The following is a 27426-nucleotide window of genomic DNA, read 5'->3' on the forward strand; positions in this document are numbered from 1 at the left end:
CAAAAACCTTTTAATTTAATGTAGTCAAAGTTGTCCATTTTGCCTTTCATAATGTTTTCTAGTTTTTTGGTCATCAGTTCCTCCCTTCTTCAAAGATCTGATAAGGTAAATCATCCCTTGCTCTCCTAATTTGCTTGTGGTGTTACCCTTTATGCACAAATCATATACCCATTTTGACTTATTTTGATATGGGGTGAGATGCAGGTCTACGTTGAGTTTCTGACATATTTTACAGTTTTCCTAGCAATTTTTGTCAAATAGTGAATGATTATCCCAGAGGCTGGAGTTTGTAGGCTTATAAAATACTGGATTACTATAGGCCTTGATTATTGTGTTGTGTGTATCTAATCTGTTCTACTGATTCACTGGTTTCTTAACCAGTACCAAATGGTTTTGATGATTGTTACTTTATAATATAGTTTTAGGTCTGGTACTGCTAAGCCACCATTCTTTGTATTTTTTCCCTTAATTCCCTTGATATTCTTGAACTTTTGTTCTTCCAGATGAATTTTGTAATTGAGAAATGAAGTCTTTATCAGAGTAATTCCCTGTAATTTTTTTTCACAGTAATGATGACCAATTTAGTATTTCCCTCCATCTTATTTTCACCCTCTTTATCGTACTCTCTCCTTTTACCCTATCCATTCTCAATAGTATTTTGCTTCTGACTTTTACCTCACCCAAGCTGCATCAGCTTCTCCCCCTTTTTCTAATCTCCTTCTCTTTCTATTTTCCTGCATGGTAAGAAAGAGTTCTACACCCAAAGGATTATATAGATTATTTCCTCTTTGAGCCAATTCCAATGAGAGTAAAGTTCATGTTCTCCCTTCCCCATATCCCCTGTTTTATTCCCTCTACTGTAAAATCTTTTTCAGATCTCTTTTATGTCAGATGATTTATCCTGTTTTATTTCTCCATTTCCCTTTCTCCAAGTGCCTTTTTTCTCATTTATAAATTTTATTTTTTTTAGATAATCATACTATTACATACCTCTGTTTTTTGTCTGTGTACACTCCTCACTGCTTGAATAATGAGAAAGTTTTTGGAATTTAAATATCATTTTCCTACATAGGAATATAAACATTTTAAACTTATCAAATCCCTTGTATTTGAAAGTCACATTTTCTATACAGCTCCAGTTTGTCATGAGGATGACTTGAAATACTTGAAGGATTATATTCAGTTTTGCTGGATACGTGATTCATGGTTGTAACTTTTTTTGCTCTCTGGAATATCATCTTCCAAGTCCTTCAATCCTTTAATGTAGAAACTGCTAAATATTGTGTTATCCTGACTGTGGTTCCATATTTGAGTTGTTTCTTTTTGGCTGTTTGTAGTAATTTCTCCTTGATCTCCGAGGTCTGTAAGTTGTCTATTATATATTTGGGAGTTTTCATCTTAAGATCTCTTTTAGGAGGTGATCAGTGAATTCATTCAATTTTTATTTGATCCTCTGGTTCTACATCATCAGGGAAGTTTTTCTTGATAATTTCTTGAAAGATGATGTGTAGGCTGTTTTTTGATGACTTTTAGGAAGTACAATACTTTTTAAATATTATCTTCTGGATCTGCTTTCTAGGTCAGTTGTTTTCTAAAGAGATATTTTACATTTTCTTCTATTTTTTTCATTCTTTTGATTTTGTTTGATTGTTTCTTGATGTCTTATACAGTCATTAGCTTCTACTTGCCCACTTCTAACTTTTAAGGAATTATTTTCTTCAATGAGCTTTTGTATCTTCTTTTCCATTTGACCAGTTCTGCTTTTCAAGGCATTCCCCTCTTCCTTGTATTTTTGTGCCTCTTTTTCATTTGGCCTACTCTTAAAAGTGTTATTTTCTTCAGTATTTTTTCGTGTCTTTACTAGGCTGTTGACTCTTTTTCACAATTTTCTTGTATCACTCTCATGTATCTTTCCAATTTTCCCTATCTTACTTGATTTTCAAAATCCTTTTTGAGTTTTTGGTGACCTGAGGCCAATTCATATTTTTCTCTGAGGCTTTTCTCTGAGGTCACCTGAGACTTTGGTGACCTGAGGCAAAATCTCTTTGCAGGGATTTTGACTCTGTTGTCTTCAGATATGTTCTTTTGATTCTCCACAGTAACTTTCTATGGTGAGATTTTTGTCTCATTTGTTCATTTCTCCAGTCTACTTCTTGACTTGTAATCTATGATAATGTGGGGCTCTGCTTCCCATGTGAAAGGGACTTCAGGTTTTACACAGGTATTTTCAGAGGTAATTCTGGGAATTTGTACATTTTGGAATCTTTTGAGGTGGTATGATTTAGGGAGAGATATGTTTACTCTTTCCTGTACTATGCATTGGTTTGTGAGCCACCACCAACACTCTTTTCAACTTTAGAACTATAACCAGCATCCCTGTTTCTCTGCCAGCTCTGCTGTACTAATGCTCCTTCTTGAACTGGGATTAAGACCTAGGACTGTGACTGTATTCAAGTATAGACAGTGCTTCAGAATCCTGCCCTTGCTGCTAGCAGAGGGATCTTGAAAATTTTCTTCTGCCCTGTTGTCTGATCTTCTCATCACTGGTGGGTTGAGAGGTCTGGAAACTTCCTGCTTCCACTGATTTGTGTTCCCCAAGTCATGCTTCTGGTTTTTGGGGGCCCAATCATGGCCTGCATTGTACCTCATTCGCGCTCATCCAGATGCAACAGACCTTTTCTGCCAATCTTCCAAGTTGTCTTAGGCTGAGAAATTGTTTCACACCATCTTTTGTGGGTTCTGCTGCTTTAGAATTTGCTTAGAGTCATTATTTGAAGGTATTTGAAGATACTTGGGGAAGAGTTCAGGGGATTCCCTGCCTTTATTCTGCCATCTTGGCTCTGTTCTCCAGTTTGATCTAAAGGGTAATTTTTAGAAATTTACATGTAACATAATGTTTAAAGCTGAATGGGAACTTAGAGACTTTATTCTACCCTGCATTCTGCCCCATTTTATAGATGAGGAAACTAAGGCCTGGGGAAATACAGTGATTTGTACAAGTTGGAAAGGCCCATAGAGGTCATCATTCATATGGAAAGGCCCTTAGATGTCATTTAGTCTTAGGATCAGGAAAGTGGAGTTGAAAGGGAGCTCAGCAGCCATCTAGGTTACTCCCTTCATTTTACAGATAAGGAAACTGAGTCTGACAGGTGAAGTTATGTGTCCAAGGTCATATAGATAATATTAAAAGTAGGATTCAAAGCCAGTTGCTCTGACCTTATAGCCAGAACTCTTTTCATTAACATCTATCCCAATGTCCTCAATGTGTAAAGAAGGAAATTAAGGCATTAGAAGAGAAATAGACATGTCCAAAGCCACACAGGTAGTAAATTGGAGATCCAGGATTTGGACTCAGGTCTTTGAGTCATAATAATTCATTCCACAAAGTGAATATTATGCAAACTCATAGAAATATTTGTAGTCATACATGATGATATAAAATTATATCATTTAGAAATATACTATTTCAGCCTATCTCTACTCTACTACTAGCTACATGACAGTTGCCTTTAATAATTACAAATTATGCTTGTGTAAGGCCTTAAATTTTGCAAAGCATGTTCCTGTAACAACTCTTTGAGGCAAGTGGTGTAATTAATTTTACCCCCATTTTACAGATAAGAAAACAGGAGTTTAAAAAGATTAAGTAGCTTTTCCATAGTAACACATCTAGGAAATACTAGGAGTTCACTTCTAATCTAGGTCTACTTATTCCAAGAATATTGATTCTTTCTGTTAGGCCGCAATGCCTCTCAAACTGTCTTGGGTGCAAGCCCCACTGAGGGCATCTGGGGGACAAGCATTACAGCCATTCTCATTCTCATAGGAACATTTGAGTCTATACCTCTCAAAAATTCAGGAATCCTTTCATTTTGGGGCAGCAGTTCCCTTAAGGGGCTTTTTTAATCTTCCTTTTCGATGTCTTTTATTTTTTAAGTTGGTGCCTAGGGGAAGGTAACTGAGATTGTGTCTATACCTCCAACTGATTGAACCACTTTGGCTGAATTGACCACACAACTTAGTCAGAAATTCACTTGTAAGCAAGGAAATCAACAAATCATTTGTCTTATTGATTTGACTCTAGTTCAGTAAAAATAGAATTGCCATGCCCCTGTGAGGGGCTAGTTGAAGTGACACAGCATGAATTTCTGATTGTTCCAGTAGACATGACCACATAACTTCCTCTGGATTGCTCTAGAATATGAACAGAGAGGACAGGGAGAGTACCAAGAATTGAGGTTTGCCTGTCCATGATAAGCACAGGAATAAATGGGGAGAAGGATGTAGAGCAGAGTCAAGAGTATGAAGGGAAGGAAGTGAGAACAAGTCAAGTGTGTAGCCATTTATGAAGTACCTACTATGAGCCAGACCCCGTACCAAGTTCTAGGGATAAGAAAAGAGCAAAAAACAGACCCTGTCCAATGATAGGTGGAAAGAATAGGAATAGATGAAAGGACACAAAGGTGCAACGAAGAAGAATAGACATAGAAATAAAGCAGAATCAGTATTTCTAGTCCCACGGGGGTATGTGGGAGTTAAAAATAATGGCAGTAAAAGAGTTTGGAGTGATGGTGAGCTCTAAACCTCTGAATACCTGGATTGAGCACTGATGGTGAATAGAGATGTGGGCTGTGAGAAGCGAGCAGGTCCACGAAGTGGGAGAATATCTTCTTTGCAGTAATGTCAATGGGATTCTTATACCTAAAGAAACAGGGAAGAGTTGTGCTGCAGAGGAAGACCATGAACCAGGGATTAGATGCCACTAGAAAGGGAGATGATTAGAGAGAGGACTGTGGGAACTGAGGGTGGATCACAATATAGCATCTTCTCCCCATTTGTTAAGTTTGCTTCCATTTTGTTTTCTTTCCCATTTTTTTTTTCCTTTTTGATCTGATTTTTCTTGTGCAGCATGATATTTGTGGAATTATGTATAGAAGAATTGCACATGTTCAGTACATATTGGATTACTTGCCATCAAGGGAAGGGGGTGGGAGAATGGAGGGAAAAAAGTTGGAACCCAAGGTTTTACAAAGGTGAATGTTGAAAATTATCTATGCATATATTTTGAAAATAAAAAAAAAAACTTTAATAAAAAAAGAAAGGAGGATGAGGTTTCTGGAGAGACACTCAGACAAAGATCTGACAAAGATCTGAACAGAATCACCTTGATGCAGTGAGCAATATAGAACATGGAAGAGGGAGCAAGGAGAAGTGAGGAGTAAGGGTACAGATTTCCCACCACCACCACCAATCATATATGGAAATATAAGAAGAAGCAAGGGATAGCAGGTCTTCTGGGTTAATCCAATTTTTATGAATGTAAGAGCATGAACCGTGTGACAGGAAGTGATAGAAAATGGAGAGGAAGTTTGTTAATGATATTGCAAGACTTCCATAGGGCATTATGGAAGGGAAAGGCCTTAGAGGTAGAAGCCTAAGTTGGTTTGGGATGAGTATTTAGGGACAAGTCGCAAGGAGAATGAGTTTTTAGTCATGTAAAATGGCTGCACCAAATCCCAGGTATCAGGAGAGGATTAGTTAGGAATTTGCTCACCATCAGGCAAGAGAAGGAACAAGTCACAATGCCACAGAGCCTAAGAACTTGAAGGGACCTCAAAGCCTTTTAGTCCAACCCTTATGGATGGAGAATTTCTGCTCTAATATTCCCAAGTCTTCATTCTGACTTTACTTGAAGACTTTACAGTCAGGAGCAAGACCCCCTAAAGCAGCTGGACTATGTGTAATTGTTAGGAAGACTTCCTTAAATCATTAAAGCTATATAGCCCTTCCTACAGCTTCTTTCTGAAGTGAAGCTGAATAGTTGTTTTCCATGGTAGTCCTTTAAGTAATTGGACTGCTGTCTTGTCCCCGCCAAGTTTTCTCTTATTCAGAATGCATCTCCTAATTTTCTTCAACCTATTACAGTCATCTTGCAAAATCTGAATTTTAACCTCAACATTCAAGTGAAACTGCAAGCTCCCAAAGTTACCAGTGAGCTGTTACTTGCCAAATGTCTTTTCATAATCTTTAGCCTTCCTTATATATCTTCACTCTCTGAGGTACTTCTCCTTCCAGATACTTTCTCCTTTCTGGATTTTCTTAACAATGTTTTTTCTGGGTCTTCCTCAGTCTTACTGACAACTCCTTCAATCAATCAGTCAACATTTATTAAGCACCTACTATGTACCATGTTAAGTGCTGCAGATGCAAAAAGAGGCAAAAGACAGTCCTACCTTCAAGGAGCTTACAGTCTATTAGGAAAGACAACATCCAAGCTAATATATACAAAGTGAACTATATACAGGATAAATAGGATATAAGTAAAAGAGGCAAGCCACTAGAATTGAGAGGTATTAGAGAAGGCTTCCTGTAGAGTTGGGATTTTAATTGGCACTTTAAAGGAATCCAGGAAGGTCATTCATCCTATGTTATATGATTAACAACTCAAAACTCTGCCCTGGTCCCTTTTCTCTTTTCTTTCTGCACCTGAAATGTTTAATCTTTATATGCCGTGGACTGATCTGAATATCTGGCAAAGTCTATGGACCCCTTATTAGAATAATGCATCTATAATAAAGCAAAATACATGAGATTACAAAGGAAATAAATTATATAGAATTACAAGAAAAAAATTTTTTTGTTTTGTTTTTGTTTTTTAAATTCTTTCACTCCAGGTTAAGAATTGTTGTTATAGGGGCAGCTAGGTGGCGCAGAGGATAGAGCACCAGCCCTGAATTCAGGAGGACCTGAGTTCAAATATGGTCTCAGACACTTAACACTTCCTACCTGTGTGACCTTGGGCAAGTCACTTAACCCTAGCCGCAGGAAGGAAAAAAAAAAAAAAGAATTGTTGTTATACACTTTCTTGATTACATCCTCATCTCCTTTTAATTACCTTCCCTATTCTCATACTTCCCAGGATACCATATCTAGTCCTAGATTGTCTTTTGAGCTACCATCCCATATCATAAACTACCTTTTAGATATTTTATAATAGATTGTCTATAGGCATCTCAAACTCAACATATCCAAAGCAGAATTCATTTCCCCCTCAAAATCCACTCTCCTTCTGAGTTTCCCCTAATTTTTCCTGTCATCCAGAATCACAAAATCAATGTCTTGCTTTATACCCCACTTATTACTCCATATATCCATCAGCTAGCACGTCTTGTTCTTTTTCCCTTCACAACATCTTTATGATATGTCTTTTTCTTATCACTCTTGTAACCATGATCCTACTTTGGGTCCTTATCAAATCTCAATAAGACTATTACTGCAGTCTACTCCTTGTTTTACCTACTCAAGCCCACCCCCATTCAAATCCACCTTCATGTAGCTGTCAAAGTAGTTTTTTTTCTAAAGCTCAGGTTTCATTATACCACTTTTCAACTCTAGCATCTCCAGTGGCTCCCCACTGGATAGAAATAGAACCTTTTACTTGGTACTTGATTTTTTTTCACTTAACCTGGGAAAAAAACTATTTCCTATCTACCTCTTCTGTCTTCCCATACATTATTTCCCTCTATAGACCTTGCAACCCACATATATTGACCAACTTCCTTTTCTGTATACACACTGTGCCACTTCCAATCTCCATTCCTTCGCAAAGGTCTAGAATGCGCTTTCTCCTTGCTTCCAACTCTTATCATTTTGTATTTCCTTCAGTACTCATATCAAGCACTGCCTATGACACAAAGTGTTTCCCAGTCCTTCCAGCTGGTAATATATTTCCTTCCCAAGCTACCTTGTATTTGTTTGTGCCATATACATACATATATTTACATATGCACATATATTCTCCTATTTTAAGTCCATGAACACTTATTTCACTTTTTCAGTCTCTATATTCCTTGACAAGCAAAACCAATAACAGTAACAACAACAATGGAAAAGAATTTTATTTTAGATCTCCATCCTTCAATTGCTGCAGGGAGAGAAAGCTATTTGTCACTTATTCAGTATATCGCTGGACAGGGATGAAGCCTGGAGGGTCTGGCTGGATGCCACTATGCTACTGCTTTCCCTCTCTTGTGCTGCCACAGCTGCCCATCATTCAGTTCTGGCCTTGTCTCCAGCTCCTTGCCAACTTCTACATCTCCTTCCCACTTGATCCTAGGTTTTTCTCATGCACCCCAAGTACTCAGACTGACTATTAGAGTTCTATCTCAGGAAAATGGCTAGTGGGTGAGATGCAGATAAGCTCAGTAACAATCACCATTTTGCTTCTCTCTCCATTCATGGTCATATAAATGCAGACCTTTCTATGAACTCTACCACTTCCCAGGGTCCCTGTTTTCAATCAGAAACTCTTTAGTTCTTTTTATCATCACTTCAGCACCAAAGCTTTGTGGGAAGGCCCAACAAGCTCTCTCCTTGTCCAGACATGCTTGTTAAATGAAACTGTCAGTTCTTCAAAAGAAGAGTATAAATTTATATTTATCTCTGTTAAATTGCATCTTATTCTATTTAGCCTATTGATCTAGCCTTCTGAGATCTTTTTGGATCCAGATTTTGTCATCCAATTTCCACGTTTTATGTCATCTATAAATTTGATGAACATGTCACCTATGCTTTCATCCAGACCACTGATAAAAATATTGAAGAATACATTTCTAAAGACATCTCTGGAGTATTACCCTAGAGTCTGTGCAGACACTTGTAGAACTATCAATGACTAATTTTGGGGTCTCGGCTTTCAAACAGTCTCCGTTTTATCCAACATCTTGCCCAGGAGTTCTTCACATGATATCTGTGATATATTTTTTTTAATTATTAAGTTTTGATAACTGTATTTCAATTGTTTTCCTTTGTATTCCTATGTAATTTTATGCAGTTAAACTATTATTCTAAGAAGAGGTTCACTGTGTTTGTAATATTGACAAAAATGACCAGGATATAAAAAAAGTTTGAATCCTGATTTCTATACCTTACCCACAATCTTAGAGGGAGAGACTTTTTTAGGTGTTTTGTGAAAAATGATGTATGATGTTTTTACCATTCTCATGGGCTAATATCCTGGTTACACTGTCAAAAATTCAAATGGTATTTTTCTGGAAAACTTGTCTTGGATGAAGCCCCATTGGCTTTTTAGTGATTATTCCTTTAATTTTTAAATGTTCTACATGCCATACCCTAATTTGACCATGAATAGAGGGTAATTCTCACTGGTCTATAGTTTCCAGATCTCTGACCCCTTTTTGAAAATTGTGAGAGCAGTTAACATTTTCAAGTCCTGAAATATGTCTCATTCTCCAGAATCTTTTAAAAGTCATTAATGACAGCTTATACTCTTTTTGTTGATGTTCTTTCAGTCATACAGGAACTCATTAATTTGGACCTGGTGATTGTGACGCAGTGAAAACATCCAAATGATGCCTAATATAGTTCCCCACTCTCTGTGACTGATTTTATGATCACTCTCTTTGGAAGAGTAAACAGAAAAAAGGATCAAGTTCATTCCATTTTCCATTTGGCTGTCACCTTAAGCATTTACTGTAAGCAGTAGAGTCCTATCCCTTCCTTGATATTCCTTTTCACCACCACATAAGCAAAACCAAAACAAAATATTATTATTGTTCTCATTAGTCTTCTTCAGTTTCAGGTGGTCATTGACTTCAGCACTCATGAAACAGTCTTGCAGTGCTTCCAGGACCATGCTACTTTGGAGTTTTTAGTCCAATTATTTGCCTTCGCTTCAATCTAGGGGCCATAAAACAAACACACACACACACACACACACACACTATTTATAATTGCACTTCAGTATAACTGATTTCAGTTTATGATTATGAATAGGGGTCCCATAGGTTGTACATCTGAAAGTGTCGATGATACAAGAAAGGGAAAGAAGTCCTGGTCTGTACTGTCTTTTTTCCTTTTTTAACCAGAATTTATTGATGAGTTTCCTCTGGATGCACATTGGTCTCTTGGGTAACGTTTCTTTTTTCCTTCTTGTTGGAATAATTTCTTCAGAGGACTTTAGATTTTATTCCAATCCCTCAAGGGCACTGTCCTTCAAAGTATTAATTCATTGAAACCTACTTACCTTTTATCTAAATCCTTTAAAATATGTCCTTCCAAAATGATGGGCAACTGACTTTGCCTTGCTTCGTCTCTACTGTTATGAACATTCTAATTGATTCGTTTGCCCCAAAGCTTTCCACAATTTTTCTTTTAGCTAATTCTCTCCCCCTATTAACCCAAAGTAAAGCCAGAAGCACATTTTCCATCATCCTTAGTGGTAAGAATGTTAAGAGTATGTATGGGGCTAGATAAGGTTACTTCAGTTTAACTTAATAGTAGAAACAGAATTGAAGAATCCCTCTAAGGACCAACCAGTGTGTCAGCTGATGCAGTATGTGTGTGTACATGTGTGCATATATGTGTGTTCCATAAAGCAAAAAAAAAAAAAAGAGATAGGATGAAAATGCTTATTTTTAACAATTTCAATAGCATTCGAATCTTTCCAATTAAACATATAAAGCTAGTTTTCAACATTTTGAGCTCCATTTTTTTTTCCTTCTCTCCCTTCCATTCCCCTTCCCCAAATCAGCAAGCAATCTGATATAGGCTATTCATATACAATCATTTAAACATATGAAAGTGCTTACTTTAAAAGTAAAATTAAAATACTTTTGGCACCAATTTACATATCTGCTATTCTAGTGGTAAAGAATAGAGTTGTGAATAATATGAGGTAAGACTTGACAGGTAAGCTAGTGACAGATTGTGGAGGGCTTTGAATGCCAGGAAGAGGAATTATGCTCAACCCTTGAAGGTAACACCGTTCCGGATATGATCTACCCAGGACAAGGTTGAAGAGAAATAATCCTTTCTTCTTTGTGGAGTACATTATTTTGTGTCAGTAAACAAGCATTATTTATTAAGTGCTTACTATTTGCAGGATACCTTTAGTGAGGAAGGGAGAGCAATAAATAAGTTTTTCAGCAAAGAAATGAGGGTGAAGATGAGACATATAATCTTATGAACCTTTCCAAATATGTTTATCCAAAAACTATTTATCTTAAATACATATTTTTGTTATTAAGGAATAGTCAGGTTATTTCCCCAAATTTCCCATAGATATAAAAATAATATGCACACATCAACTGAAATTTCCTTCCTCTGCCTCTGTCCCTTATACTTATCTTCCCTTAGTGGTAAGGGTGACTTGTAAAGCAAAATATGTCTTGGTCATTCTCCTTCTTTTATAGTGGTTTAAGTTTCCATGTCAGGGTGAAGCTTGTTGGGGGAGCAAAGAATTCTGTATGATAAATGGAAAGCGTTGTTGGATGGAGGTCAAGAGGCATGGCTTCTGCTTTCTGTTCTGCCACTCATCAGCTTTGTGATAGTTTGTATCCTGGCTTGTAAAATGTGGGGAGGGCAGTTAGAGAAGAACTTCCAGGTATATTCTAGTTCAAATATATTATCATTAAATGTTGGTCTTGTTTTCCTAGCCTTGTCAGTCTGTTGTATGGCAGAAAACTATTTAAACCCCTATGGCAAGGGCATGAGTATTCATTTTGTTTTTCTTAATCTTCTTTAATTGTGAATTCCAGTTTCCAGCCTTAAAAAAATAACAATTTAACAGAAACTTCTCTATTTCTGGGCACTAGTTAGGGTATTAGAAATCCCTTTAATTTGCTTGATGTGATGGCTACTTTATAATGCTATTTTATTATCCCTGTTTAAGAAGTTTGCTTAGGTTTTTTAAAAAAGAATCTTTTTTTTTAAATTTTATTTATAAATTTTTTGACATATATGCATGAGTAATTTTTTATAACATTATCCCTTGTATTCATTTTTCCAAATTACCTCCTCCCTCCCTCTACTCCCTCCCCCCGATGACAGGCAATCCCATATATTTTACATGTGTTACAGTATAACCTAGATACAATATATGTGTGTAAATACCATTTTCTTGTTGCACATTAAGTATTAGATTCCGAAGGTATAAGTAACCTGGGTAGATAGACAGTAGTGCTAACAGTTTACATTCACTTCCCAGTGTTCCTTCTCTGGGCGTAGTTGTTTCTGTCCATCATTGATCAACTGGAAGTGAGTTGGATCTTCTTTATGTTGAAGATATCCACTTCCATCAGAATACCTCTTCATACAGCATTGAAGTGTACAGCGATCTTCTGGTTCTATTCATTTCACTCAGCATCAGCTGATGTCTCTCCAAGCCTCTCTGTATTCCTCCTGCTGGTCATTTCTTACAGAGCAATAATATTCCATAACCTTCATATACCATAATTTACCCAACCATTCTCCAATTGATGGACATCCATTCATCTTCCAGCTTCTGGCCACTACAAAAAGAGCTGCCACAAACATTTTGCCACATACAGGTCCCTTTCCCCTCCTCAGTATTTCTTTGGGATATAAGCCCAATAACAGTAATGCTGGATCAAAGGGTATGCACAGTTTGATAACTTTTTGGGCATAGTTCCAGATTACTGTCCAGAATGGCTGGATTCTTTCACAACTCCACCAGCAATGTATCAGTGTCCCAGTTTTCCCACATCCCCTCCAATGTTCATCATTATTTGTTCCTGTCATCTTAGCCAATCTGACAGGTGTGTAGTGGTATCTCAGAGTTGTCTTAATTTGCATTTCTCTGATCAGTAGTGATTTGGAACACTCAAAAAAGAATCTTTTTTAATTAAAACTTTTTAATTTTCAAAACATAAGCATGAATAATTTGTCAACATTAACCCTTGCAGAACCTTGTTTTCCAATTTCCCCCGTTTCCTCCTACTCCCTCCCCTAGATGGCAAGTAATCCAATATATGTTAAATATGGTAAAACTATATCTTAAATCCAATATATATGTACATGTTTATACAATTAACTTGCTGCATAAGAAAAATCATATCAAAAAGGAAAAATAAGGGAAAAGAAAATAAAATGCAAGCAAACAACAACAAAAAGAGTAAAAATGCTATGTTGTAATCCACCTTCAGTTTACATAGTCTTCTCTTTACCACAAGATCATTGGAACTGGTGCAAATCATCTCATTCTCGAAGAAAGCCACATCCATCAGAATTGATCACCATATTTCTTGTTGTTGCTATGTACAGTGATCTCCTGGTTCTTCTCATTTCACTTAATATCAGTTCATATAAGTCTCTCCAGGACTTTCTGAAATCATCCTGCTGATTATTTCTTATAGAGCAATAATATTCCATAACATTCATATACCATGACTTATTCATCCAATCTCCAACTGATGAATAGCCACTCAGTTTCCGGTTTCTTGCCACTGCAAAAGGGGCTGCCACAAACATTTTTGCACATGTGGGTCCCCTTCCCTCCTTTAAGATCTCGTTGGGATATAAGCCCAGTAGTAACACTGCTGGATCAAAGGGTATGCACAGTTTGATAGCCTTTTGGGCATAATTCTAGATTGCTCTCCAGAATTTGCTTTCCAAATTGCAACTCCAGCAGCAATGTATTACTGTTCTCACACCCCCTCCAACATTCGTCATTATTTTTTGAGGTGTGTAGTGGTACCTCAAAGTTGTCTTAATTTGTATTTCTTTGAACAATAGTGATTTAGAGCACCTTTTCATATGACTATAAATGGTTTTAATTTCTTCATCTGAGAATTGTCTGTTCATATCCTTTGACCATTTATCAATTGGAGATTGGGTTGAATTCTTATAATTTTGGGTCAATTGTCTATATATTTTAAAAATGAGGCCTTTATCAGAACCTTTGAATGTAAAAAAAATGTTTTCCCAGTTTATTGCTTCCCTTCTAATCTTGTCTGCCTTAATTTTGTTTGTACAAAACCTTTTTAACTTAATAAAATCAATATTCTCTATTTTTATTCAATAATGAATTCCAATTCTTCTTTGGCCACAAATTCCTTCTTTCTTCACAGATCTGAGCGGTAAACTATCCTTTGTTCTTCTAATTTGCTTATAATATTACTCTTTATGTTTAAATCATGAATCCATTTCAACCTTATCTTGGTATCTGTCTTAGGTGTGGGTCAATGCCTAGTTTCTGCCATACCAATTTCCAATTTTCCCAGCCGATTTTGTCAAATAGAGAGTTTTTATCCCAAAAGCTGGGGTCTTGGGGCTTGTCAAATACTATATTACTATAGTCATTGACTATTTTGTCCTGTGAACTTAACCTTTTCCACTGATCGACTACTCTGTTTCTACTACCAGCACCAAATAGTTTTTATGACTGCTGCTTTGTAATATAGTTTTTGATCAGGCGTTCGCTTAGGTTTCAACCCACTTTAACTTCTTTTTCCTGGAGTACAATATTTTCTTTATCATGGACCTTTAAAATTATCTTCACAATTTTTTAAAAAAAGAAATTCCTCAAAAATTGCATTTGCTTCTATAGCTGTTTTTCATATAAGCACAAAAGAAAAATGTTTTAAAAGTCCCAAACATTTGAAGAGACTGTCATATGTTTTTTTTTTCCTCCAAGTATAGTTCCCATTAAGTTTTTTTTAAAAGTGTACTTTTCAGGTCCCTATACAGTTAAGATCTGTGATCATAGGGCTTCTTCTATACTGGCCTAGGAAATGGTGGAAATTTCATAAGTTTCATGGATGCCAGTTTTACAACCTACCCTTAACTACATCAAATCATATTAGACAAAGGTTAATAAAGGAATAGAACTGACATTCTTAGTATAAGTGACTTCTTTATTTTTCCATAACTGGAACTGAGAGTCATATAGTCATGAGATTTTTGTTATCTCCATCTCCAGAAATATATTTCAATATATCTTTGTTACATACTTATTATGTGTCCATCATTGAGGTGACATAAGAAGGCAACTTTTGACTCTAGAGATAGCTGGTGACCCATGGGTTAGAATCCTGAACCTGGATTCTGGAAAACCTTAATTTAAATCTGACTTAAGGCACTTGCTAACTATGTGACCCTGGAAAAATCAGTTACCTTCTGTTTGCCTCATCTGTTTTAATCATGTCTTTTTCTTCAATTGTCAGTCTTCATGATCTCATTTCTGGTTTTCTTGGCAAAGAAACTACCTCAGTTTCTGTTTTTGTAAAATGGGGGTAGTTATAGCTCTTACCTCTCAACGTTGTGAGGATCAAATGAGGTAATATTTGTAAAATGCATTTCACACAGTGTTTGACACATAATAAATGCTATATAAATGTTTATTCCCTAATTCTCTCCAGGTAGAAGATATAAAGAGATAGGAAAAAAAAAAGATATCATTAAGTCTTTGATGTAATGGTTACCTCTCCCAAGCTGATCTCCCTATGTACATTCAACCTGTGAACATTCACTTAGGGCTTTTGTTCAGTACTTCAGATAGTACTATTTCTTATGTGGATGAGACAGGGCAAGGCTACCTTATGCCTGGGAAACTCTCTTATTCAGGAATCTTTAGTAGTTCCCTATTGCTTTTCTGGATGACTATAATATTACTCTTTCCTACTTTATGTCTACAAATCATATTCTTTTTACACACTTCTTCTCTTCATGATAGATACTATTTGGATCCACTTTTGTTGGTGCACACTTTTATATTCTTTCACTTATTGAGATCAACATGTTTTGTAGCCACATCCTTCATAAGAAAAATATATTTCTCATCCTAGTGTGATAGCCTTATCTACTTCCTATTTTTGCATCATATTGCTTCCACCAGTTTCCTGCCCATGAATAATATTCATATCACCTTCTACCAGTTTTGGAATGAACTTTATTGCACATATTTCTTTTCCTTAATGAAATCTAGCTCTCTCTCCTCTTCTCCATTCTATTATGATATTCCTTCTGTGTATCGCCTCTCTTGAGAGGTAACCTAGCCATATCAAATGGTTTTAGGGTGTTAGAGTATGACGTAAAGGAAGAAAGGGGAGTAAAAGTACCATTGAACTTTTGAATGTGAATAATGGTTATGTAGCTCTCCCTTTACAAGTTGGAGCTCAACCCTGAAGCAAAGAATGACTTCCCATTCTGCCAAAAATGTTGATATGGATTCAGGAGTACTACTGGGAGAGAACACAAAATTCAATCAATTTAGAGCTTGCTGGATGGGACCATAGAGATCAGGCGGGCATCTTTCTACTAAGTACAGTGATAAGGAAGCCTCTCCATGATATGAGCATGCTGTTAGCTCTTTAGCCATAACCAACAGATATATGGGGTATAACAATACATCTAAGTAAGTCTTGCTGAACAGAAGCCAGACATAGTGCTCCTATTCTAAAATTATCTATTTTGGGGTGGGGCTTTGATGTCTGATGCTGAATCCCATTTGGTAGGGTTAGATATTCCCTGCATTCTCTCGTAATTCTTTATATTGATTCTACGCTCCTAAAACACATGTCAGATAGCTCTGCCAACGAAACCCTACATGAGCTGTATGAGGACTGGGGCCACAAAGCTTGCTTCTTTCCCAAGATCCTTTATCGATTGGCATGCATATGAACCTAAGCAAGCATGAAAACTAAGACAGAAAACAAAGTCATTACCCTCCACCATTCCCATTCATATTTCTTCCTCTGTCATGTATATTGGTCAGCAGCAAATTAAAAACAAAACAAATAAGTGAAAACTGGCTTTTTGCTTTATTCTCATCAGTGCAGAATCTCGGTGTTTCTGTACCAAAGGAAAGACTGAAAGTAAAAATAGATTTTTAAATACGGGATTTGGTAAATTCATATGTTACTTATAGATCAATACTTTTGTGACAGTTCAATACTTTTTGTGTTCAATCAATCAGAATGAAACATCATAGTGTAGTGGAAGAAACCTTGGCCTAGGAGTCAGGAGAAAAAGGCTCTGGTCTCAGCTTCAACTGAGCAAATATATATTAGACACATATTTGAGATGCCAGGTGTTAGGTTCTTACTAAGTGCTAATGAGATAATGAGATATTAGGTTCTTACTAAGTGCTAAGTCGGTACTTAACAGTTCTCTAGTTCTGGCCTTTACTGGGAGTTTTACCCCTTTGAACTTCTGGGGAGGAGCTTGCATGCTTAAGAGGAGCAAGTTCATTGGTTGAAGTATTTTTTCCCAGAAGTCCCTGAGTTATTCCGTGCTCATTCTCTGGGAGGATAAAAGAAGCAACATTGAGCAAGGGAGAAGAGTCTACTCTATGTCAGAGTTGGTGGCAGTTGAGACAGCAGATCTCCTCCCAGAGATGATCAGCAGTCTCTGGAGACAACAGAACACTACAGCCAGGCATTTTGCTTGAATCTGAGACCACAAAAGTGATTTAAGACATAGTCGCTGCCCTCAAGAAATTTATAATCTAATAAAGATAAGACATGTACAAACCCTCTCAAGTTCAAGTGAATTACTTTCAAAATGAGAGAATAAAATTAATTACTTTGGAGAATTTGGGGAAAGATAAGTCATTTTCACTTGGGGAGAATAATAGAAAGCTTCATGGAGAAGTTGGCATCTGAGTTGGGTCTTGGAAAAAACACTTGGGTGATTTGTTAATGACTGCAATTGATGACCTTTGTAGTTGGTTTCAAGCCATTTCCCCTTGCTGGACCTTAGTTTCTTTATCTTTACTATGAGAGGATCGAATTTGATGTCCCCCCCTAAAACTTCTCTAGTTCTGATATTTTTCTGATTCTTCATAGATTGTCTAGACTGGGGTTCTCTACAAGGCTCTGTCATTTCACTGGTATGGGTATTCTCATTCTCATTGTGGATTGCAGGCCAACCATGACTTATGATGGTAGATGCTCTTCAGGAATTGATGGGATTTAATAATTGTCCACTGTAGACCTCTTCTGACAGTGAGCTTCTCAGGCTTAATAGATGGATCCTAAGATAATGGACATATGCTCCACCCTCTTGCTACTTACTACAGCAGGCAATTCTAGTTTGGACTGTTCTGTTCTGGTATTTTGTTGTACTCTGTCTGCAGAGCTTTTTTAGAATCTGGGATTACCTTGATTTTATAAGAAAGCAGCATAAAAGGACTCTGGTGCAGAAATGGTTGGTTCAAAAGTGAAAAATTCAGTCAAAGAAAAGTTTTATCTTCCCATCCCCAAGCAACTAGAATATTTCCCATTGAATTGATTTGGAGAGATTTTGTCTCATGTTGGCGCAGCCCTTTCCATTCAACAAACATTTATAGAACATGTATTATGTGATCATCATAAAGCTAAATTAAACCCAGTTTCTGATCTCGCAGAGCATACAGTCTACTCTGAAAAATTGGATACGTTCACAGACGTAGTGTGGTAGTCAGTAATGTGCTGGATTGACACATGAAAAGTCATAGATGAACTAGCAAGAAAGTGAAATAAAAATGAGCATCAAACTCTTTGCACGGGATCATAGATGAGAATTTTCTTTTCAGTAATGTTTCAGATAGTTACTTTGATTTGTGTAATGTCTGAAAGGCCAATATTTGGAAACATTTTGCCTACATAAGTAACAGAACTGTCTTGAAGACAACTGATCCAAGAAGATTAATGATACTTTCTATGTGCTGTAGCTTTAGAATAAATAATATTGTAATGGCTGTACTTTAACAGTATCGGTGATCAATAAAGCTTTGCACTGGGTGACTAGGCAATGATTGAATCTTCTTTTTTTAATCTTATATAGTCTGGAAATATCAGAAGAGAAAATTTAATTATTCAGTTTGAAATACTTTGTCCAACTGTCTTTATTTGTGAAACAGAAATGTTTTATAACCACCTACTCCTTAGATTGTCTATTTATTATGATGGTCATCATTTTTCCAAGGCACTTTTCTTTTTTCAGCGTATAACAAACAAATAAGTGCTATTTATCAACATGCCATAAACAGAGTTTATCTGGTGACACATATGACATTCCAGGCTATCATAGTCATGGAACAGAACATAACTTAGCTGTGACGGTAGCCAGACTGCATTTAAGGCATATGCTTTTCCAGAAGATTGTCTATAGTGATGATAGTGATAGTAATGATAACTATTTTTTTACTTTTAAGTTTTAAAAAAAATCTTTTTGAGTTCCAAATCTTTCCCTCTCTTCACTCCTCTCTTACTCAATCAATAAGGCAAGATACATCATGCCCATTCTGCAAATGAAGTTATGCAAAATGAATTTCCACATGAACCATGTTGTGGACAAAAAAACTAGAAAAATAAATAGAAGAAAATATGCTTCAATTTGCATCCTGAGTCCATCATTTTTCATCATGAGTTGTTTGGAAGTGTGGTGGATCATTGCATTCATCATGGGTGATCAGTTCTTCACGGGATTATCATTATAATCTTGCTCTTACTATATACTTTGTTCTTTGTTCTCCTTACGTCATTTTGCATCAATTCATGTAAGTCTTCTAAGATTGTTATTTTTCCTGAAAGCATCCCTTTTATTATTTCTTATATTGTAATAATATTACACCACCATCATTCCCCAATTGATGGACATCCCCTCAGTTTTCAATTGTTTTGTCACCACAAATAGAACTGCTCTAAATATTTTTTGTACATATGGGTCCTTTTCTTCCTTTGATCTTTTTTGGGATATATATTTAGTAGTATCACTGAATCAAAGGCTATACACAGTTTTTATAGCCCTTTAGGCATAATTTCAAATTATTCTCCAGAAGGGCTGAACAAGTTCATAGCTCCTCCAACAGTGCATTATCTGTCGTCTTAGCCATTTGATTTGTACTCCTGATACATGTCTCCTCCGTGACCAGAGGTAAGCTGATTAACTTTTCAAGGTCTGTAGGCAACTCTAATCCCATAAATTGAAGAACATGTTCAGATCTGCATTAGCAGAGAAGGTTTCCTCACTGGGAATATCCAACACCAGGGAAAATCACAGGTTTAGTCAGATGATATTCTCTGGCACTTTAACATGTTAAAAGAACTTTACATTCAGTATGTAATTTTTACCTCATGGTGAGCTTTTGAGATATCTCTGTTGTTTCCACTTTGCAGGAAATTGAGGATGGAGAGAGGGAATAAATTGGCCTTTTTTACACAGTTGGCAAGCACCAGAGAACATATAAAATCATATTCTGGAAAACAGGACAAATTTAGAAGCAATTCCCATGATAGTCTAGATGGAATATCAAAAACTTACCAGACAGAAAATGGGTACACGAGTACTTAACACTTATTGGCTTCAAGTGATTGTTGGGGAACCTTTCAATAGTATCAAAATAATAGCTCTTATTGTTAATATATCAATTTTAACTCCGAGAGTTAAAAAGAACTTTAGTAGTGGTCTAGACTATTGCTTATCAGAATAAAGGGGGGAAAGGGATAAATAAAATTAAAAATGCATAACAGAGAACAAATGCAAACTTACAAGGAAGGAAAGAGAAGATGGACAGCTTTAAACACCATATATAATATTTATCATATAGGCTTTCTTATAATGGAATTTTGTTGCTTTATATTTTGAATCCTGCAATGTTCTGCTGTACAATGCCAATGTTTTATTTTTTTTATCATTTGGTATTTAAGTTTACATTAAGTCCTTAAAAAGAAAAATGATAAAGAAATCAAAAAAGAAAGAATAATAATAATCTGCAGTGTTGCATCTAGTCAGTATCTACTTGAAGGTGTCCAGTGAGAGGAGAGCCTGCTCCCTCCCAAGATAGCCCAATCTACTGTGAGCCAGTTTTAAATATTAACAATTGCTGTTAATGGAGATCAGCTAGTACAGCCTGGTCCTAATAAATTATTGTTGACAAGCTCTCAAGTGACCTCTACTTAAAAGCCTTCAATAATAATAAGGGAGCCACTGCTTCTGAAAGTTGCCCATTTGACTTGTTAAGAAGATTTTTTCTTGTTAGCTCAGAGCATTTGCCAAACCAAAGCTAAACAAATTCTCTATAGTATTACAACCAAATAGTCACTTGGTCTTATTCTGAAGTTCCCCAGTGAGGGGAACTTCCTAAGTCAACCCATTACACTTTGGGATAACTCCCAATGTTAGGAAAATTTCTAAACATCAGGTTTAAATTTACCTCTCTGCCTTACTTGTTCAGAATTAATTTTCTCCCTTCTTCCTTTCTTCTGGAGCTGCAGCTTACCTGTCTAACTCCTGGTGGCTCTTGGAGAACATCATAGATCAGATCTCTTTACCCATTTTATGGAGAGACTCAACTGCTTTCCCTTTTTATGAAAACTTAAAATAACTTGGGGGGGGGAAGAGGGGCTACAGAATAAGTACCTTGAGAAGTTGAAGAATTCGTTTACTGCTGCCATTATTGTTGTTGTTTGTCCTTCATTTTGAAAGAGGACCATTGGCAACATGGGTTTATGTGCCTTTTTATAATTAAAAAGTATTTTTATTTAGCAATTGACAATTTTACAAAGTATTTCCCCTACAACTACCCTGGGAAGTAGGGTGTACAAGTATTCTTATTCTCATTTTACACGTAAGGAAACTGAGTCTGGTTACATAGCTAGTAAATGTTCTTCTCCTAAATTCATAACATTGCCTCAGTAATGCTATCTTGCTTCTTGGGGCCCCGGTTTCTCTATCTGCAAAATGAGAGGGTTAGAAGATGCTTTAAATGTCTCTTCCCCATGGGATTATGTCTTGACTTGTGAATTTAATTTAAGTGAGGCAGACCTGGGCAGAGTTTTCAGTCTTGTTTTTTCTTCCAGAGACAAAAATCAAGACAACTAGTAAAAGCCTGGATGACTTTGCCATCTTCAATGTCTGACCAGTGTCTAAGCAATCCCGAGTACCTCCTTCAGCCACCTTCATGGCCTATTTATTTCATACGTGAACATGAGCAACTCATTCCTCATATGTAAAATGAGTTGAGTGCTGACTGTAAAATCTTTACACAAAATAAGGGAGGGGGGGATGGCCCAGCTCCTACCCATGGGCAAAACTGGCAAATATTTGAATGGGATTCTGTGGCTTACAGAGCTCCTGGTGATGTTTTGAATTTTATTGACAAATCTGTATCCGTCATAAGACTCCGGTAGTAAGAGGCTCCAAAAGCTACAGTACAGTCCCAAGTCTTTGCTGTTCTGGGTCTTCAACTGTTCCCTTTTAATCCAGGCCTCTGTCACTTCAGGAGCTGTGGCAGAAACTTGCACCGCCACACTTGGCCACCAGTGATATATTATCTCCTGCCTCCCATATTGAACTGTGGAGGTCACTGAGCTGAAGCAGCAGTGAATCACAGAAGTTTCTCTCTAGAGGGGGCCTGCTTTTCAGTGACCAAAGCACAAAGCAGCCTGAAGTCTTAATAGGACATTGAAAAAAAAATGAGACAGAAAGGAGATAACTTTCATAACTATGGCTAAATAAGGAACAGAGGTGAAAAATGCAAGATTTTATTACATAAAAAAGCTTAGAAGCAAAATAATCACACATAGAAGGGCAATGTGTGTGTGTGTGAACTTCATAGCACATTTCTCTGATAAAAGTCTAATATCCAATGATAAATGATGATATAGTACAAATAGTAAAAAATGAGAGCCATTACCTAAAAGATATCTGGTTAAAGGATATGAAAAGCTGATCTCAAATGAAGAAATGCCATCTATCAACTATATTTTAAAAAAAATACTATCTCTCACCAGTAATAATAGAAATGTAGATTAAAACATTTTTCACATACCACCTCACTCTTATCAGATTGGCAAAGATGAAAGAAGAGGAAAATGAAGATTGTTTGAGGGAGAAGAGGCACACTAACTTGTTGAAGCTATGAGTTAGTTCACAGTCATTTTGGAAAACAATTCACAATTATACCTCCCTTCACCAAATCAGGACCCCATGCTATAATACTGTTAGACATACCCTTCAGTGACATCAGGAATAGAGGGAAACGAACATATGCACAAGAATGTTTATAGCATTTTATTTTGCGATAATCAAATGTCCATCAACTGGGAAATTAGCAAACAAATTGTAGTATATTGATGCAGTAGAATATCATTGCACCCCTAGAAATATGATGATTTCAGAGAGATTGAGAAAGACATGTGAACTGAAACTCAGTGAAATGAACAGAACCTGGAAAAGAATTTTGACAGTGTCCTCAACAAAAACATGAAGGGAACTCTGGAAGACCTCAAAACTCTGCCCAAAATGTAGACTTAAAAATATGGATGGTGAAATGTACCTCTTCCTCTGGGCAGAGGAGATGGATTTGATGTCAAGAGCCAGACATGGCCATTGTTGCCATTTCACTTCCATATTGAAATTTAGTATTTTATGAAGTAAAATATATACACCTGCATGTATACGTATAGATATACATAGATATGCAGATATATGAAAAAATAATGCAAATATAACTGCCTGGAGTTTCTGATACTTTATATCTCCATATAAGTATCATAGCCTTACCTTAAAAATATTCCGTAGAACAATTCAGAGCTATGCCCAAAGGGCAACCAAACTGTACATCCTCTTTGAGCCTGCAATACCACTACTGGATTTGCATCACAAAGAATTCATTAAAAAGGAAAAAAAAAAGACTTCCACATACAAAGAAAAATATTTAGAGCAGACTTTGCATTGTGATAAAATAATGGAAATTGAGGAGATGCTCATCAATTGGAGAATAGCATTAGATTTGTGTAGTTGATGAATGTAATGCAATACTATAGTGCAGTAAGAAATTATGTAAAAACAGGCAGATTTCAGAAAAACCTGGAAAGTCTTGTATGAACTGATGCAGAATAAAATGAAAGAACCAAAAACAAACAAACAAAAAAAAACCATTGCACACAATATCAGCAAATGATTCAGCTCTTCTTAGCAGCACAGTGATCTAAGACAAGTACAAAGGACTCACGAAGGAAACTGTTATACACACTCAGACGATGAACTGATGGCCCCTGAATGCAGATTGAGGCATACTTTTTTCACTTTATTAATTTTTGTAGCTATGTTCCTTTTTTATCTCTTTCTTTTTTTCACAACTGTGGCTAATAGTGAAATAAATTTTACATGATAGCACATGTATAACCCATATCAAATTGCTTACACTTTTCAGAAGAGAAGAGGAAAGGGAGAGAGGGAGAAATCTTGTAAATCTTGTAAAAATGAATGCCAAAAATTTTCTTGGCATGTAATTGGGAAAAAATGAAATACTCTTAAAAAAAAAAAAGAAAAGAAAAGAAATCTCTCCTAGGCAGTTCTTGCTGCCCCCTCAGTGCCTTGAAATACTTCTGAATTTCCATAGTCAGAATTCAGAAGAAGCAGGGGGTGGGGTCGGGGTGGGGCTTATCTGACTCAAATGGACAGAGGATGAACATTTTTGTAAATCAGGTCTTTTTCCCCAGCTGGGTCATTTTGCCCCAGAGTACCCGTTATGCCAAATAACTCTTTGTTCATTTTTGTCTCTATGTCCCCAGTACCTAATTCAGAGCCTGGGACATTGCAAGTATTAATAAATGCTTGCCTAATGGGATTGAATTGACTATTTCAAAATCACAATCATTCTAGGGCATCTGTTTCTTTAAAGAACAAGAAAAGATCTTATATTCTCAGTCATCTTTTATTCTGAGTCACTTTAGAAGCTTTTAACCATAAAACCTGAGTTCTGAAAAGCAAGGTCAGCTTAAAGTTGGGGTTAACCTATTTGAAAAACTATTACTGGTTTTATGTTTCCATGTAAGTCGTGACTTTTACAATAATCAGATGTACAAGTTCCCTCCCACAGCTAAATCAGTGCAAATCATTAGAAATCTAAAGGTAACCAAAAATAAGAACGGTTGCTGGAATTGCTTGTTAGAATGCAAAGAAGGCAATGACAAAGGGCAATACAGTCCATTTCCGTGACAATATGCGAGTCTTAATTTTGAGCAATACTTACTGTCAAGCAATTTGACTAAAAATGTGGTCTTTGAAAACTATAGCAGAAAATACATTGTCTTTTGTGTGTAAGTTTCTGAATTGAAGCATCAACTCTATCACAAAGAGAAAAGAGTACTTGCTTACTTGTTTCAGTACTTACAAGACAGTCCACAGAATCTCTCATACAGAAGGTCTCATATCCCTTCCCTACCCCCTGCTTCCATAACCACCCTTCTAGTTTGGGCCAATACCCAGACTCCTAATGATCTCTCTGCTTTCATTCTCTCTCCTTTATTCTGTGTGATTTCCCACAGATCTATTAAACTGATATTCCTAATTCACAGATATTATCATGTCATTGCTACTCAAGAACTTGTAGTGGTTCCCTAGTACCTCTAGGATAAAATATAAATTCTCTTTGGCATTTAAGGCCCTTTGCAATCTGGCTCCAACTTACTTTTCTGTTCTTTTTCACACACTCTTCCATCTAATTGGTATATTTGTTATTCCCTAGATATGATACTATATTTCTCGCTTTCAGGCTCTTGCACAGATTGCACCCCATGCCAAGAATGCTCTCCTTCCTGTCTGTGCCCCTTCTGATTCCCAAATCCCTTCAGGAAGATTTGTATTCAAATTTGGTCTCAGAAAATTAGGATATGTGACCCTGGGCAAATCCCTGAACAACTTTCTGCCTCAGTTTCCTCAAGTGTAAAATGGGGGTGATAACATCATTTACATCCTGAGGTTGGTATAAGAATCAAATGAGATAAGCATAAGTGCTTGGCACATAGAAGGAATATCACAAATATCTGTGATATTCCCTACCTCCCTACCTCTTTTCCTTCCCTTACTTCCTTCCCTCCTTTTCTTTCTGTCCTCCCTTTCTTCCTTCCCTCCCTCTATCCCTTTCTTCCTTCCCTCTCTCCTTCTCCTCCCTCTCTCTGCTCCCTCCCACCCCTCCCTTTCTTCATTCCCTCCTTTTCTTCTCTCCTTCTATCCATCTCTTTCTTCTTTCCTTCCCTCCATCCCTCCCTCCTTCGCTTCCTTCTTCCCTTCCCTTTCCCTCTCTGCTTTCCTCCCTCCCTTCCTCTCCTCCTCTACACAAGATCATTTCTAGTCCTTCCAGTGGTTAGTATTCCCACTCTGAGTTAGCAAATACAGGTATATATTTTGTTTCAATATTTCTTTGCATATGATTTCCTCCCAATGCAGTGTAGGAATGTAACCTCCTCGAGGGCAGAGATTGTTTTCTTTGTTGCCTTTGAAGCTCTAAAGCCTAGCGTATTTTTCAGACCATACCTAGGATTTCATCAGTGCAGGAAACAACATCTATTTCTAGAGCTCATCTCTCTGCTTCTCAAACACCCTATCTGATGTTGAAAATTCAACTAGACTCAAGTAAAACAGAGCCAAGAAAAAAAAATAAAATAAATCCCCCTTTGAAAATTCTGTTTTGTGATGGGCAGGAGACCAGAGCAGTTGGATAAGTTGGCAGTACAGTTCCTGAGACTGAAAGCCATTTTGACATTGACTCTATAATGTCCGTTAGTCATTTAGAATGAACAGTCAGGACCGAGGAGGAAAATGGGGATTTAACTCCTGCTGTGCTTTGATCTTATAACATGGTTCCTTAGAGGAAGTTGACCTTTTAGAACTTTCCATAAGTGGGGAGACTGTTGTTAGGACTCACTCATCCTGGAAAGGGCTGATGATATTTGAAAAGACCAGTAGATTTCAAAGCATGAGCATTTTATGTAATAATAGCAATCTTTAATTTCAACAGAGTCACCTGCTTGCTAAAAATAGGACAACCTAGCGAGGGGGCTTCTGTTTGAATATAATTTTCGATTGCTGTATTTTTAGTACCCTGTATGATAAGTTGACTAATGGGGATCTCTGACAACGTGTGCTCATAATGGGAGAATTTCCAAAGATACTTCAACTCAGAAAAAAATCCCCCCCCAAAACAGATGGACCTCAAGAAGGGGGCAAACTTCCAAAAAAAAAAAAGAGTCTTTTGAAATATTTCATTCACTTTTCTCTACCTCTGATTGAACAAGGTGTTGTTTCAGTGTCTATTTCTGGAAATAGGAAGAGACACGAAAGAAAAAGCGTGGATGATAATTAAGATGTCAGTTTCCCATTTGTTCCCCGGGTGTTTTCTTCTTGCCACCATAGTTAAATATTGCAAGTTCAATAACTTGTTTTCAAAAAGATATTTTGGGGGCATTTGTGAAATTACTTAAAGTAATTAATTCAAGTTCAAATTAGAAAGTGGAACCATCAGGGACGTTCCTTCTGAGAGAAGAATTACAGCAGAGCACAGCATGTCTGAGAGCGCAGATATTTTGGGAGTGCACTTGATTGGATGCACTTAGAAACATAAGGTATCAAATGTTTATGCATGCATTTATATAAAAACTAACCCTTGTTCCCAGAAAACTGTATTAGTTACCCGACTTGCTTCTACTTCCCTTCGCTTTCTCCCTGCATCGTGCCCTCACCCCCTACAATTTCAGCTGCTGTTGAGTAGTAACTTTCCTTGTACTCTCAGCTTCCCCCATCCATTCACCACCTTGTTATCCTCAGTTCATTTACATAAAGAAGTTCAATTAGTTCAAATGAAATTAGCCAGAAAATGACATCACTCGAGGGCTAGAG

The sequence above is a fragment of the Sminthopsis crassicaudata genome, chromosome X (genome assembly GCF_048593235.1).
Source record: "Sminthopsis crassicaudata isolate SCR6 chromosome X, ASM4859323v1, whole genome shotgun sequence".
Lineage (NCBI taxonomy): Eukaryota > Metazoa > Chordata > Mammalia > Dasyuromorphia > Dasyuridae > Sminthopsis > Sminthopsis crassicaudata.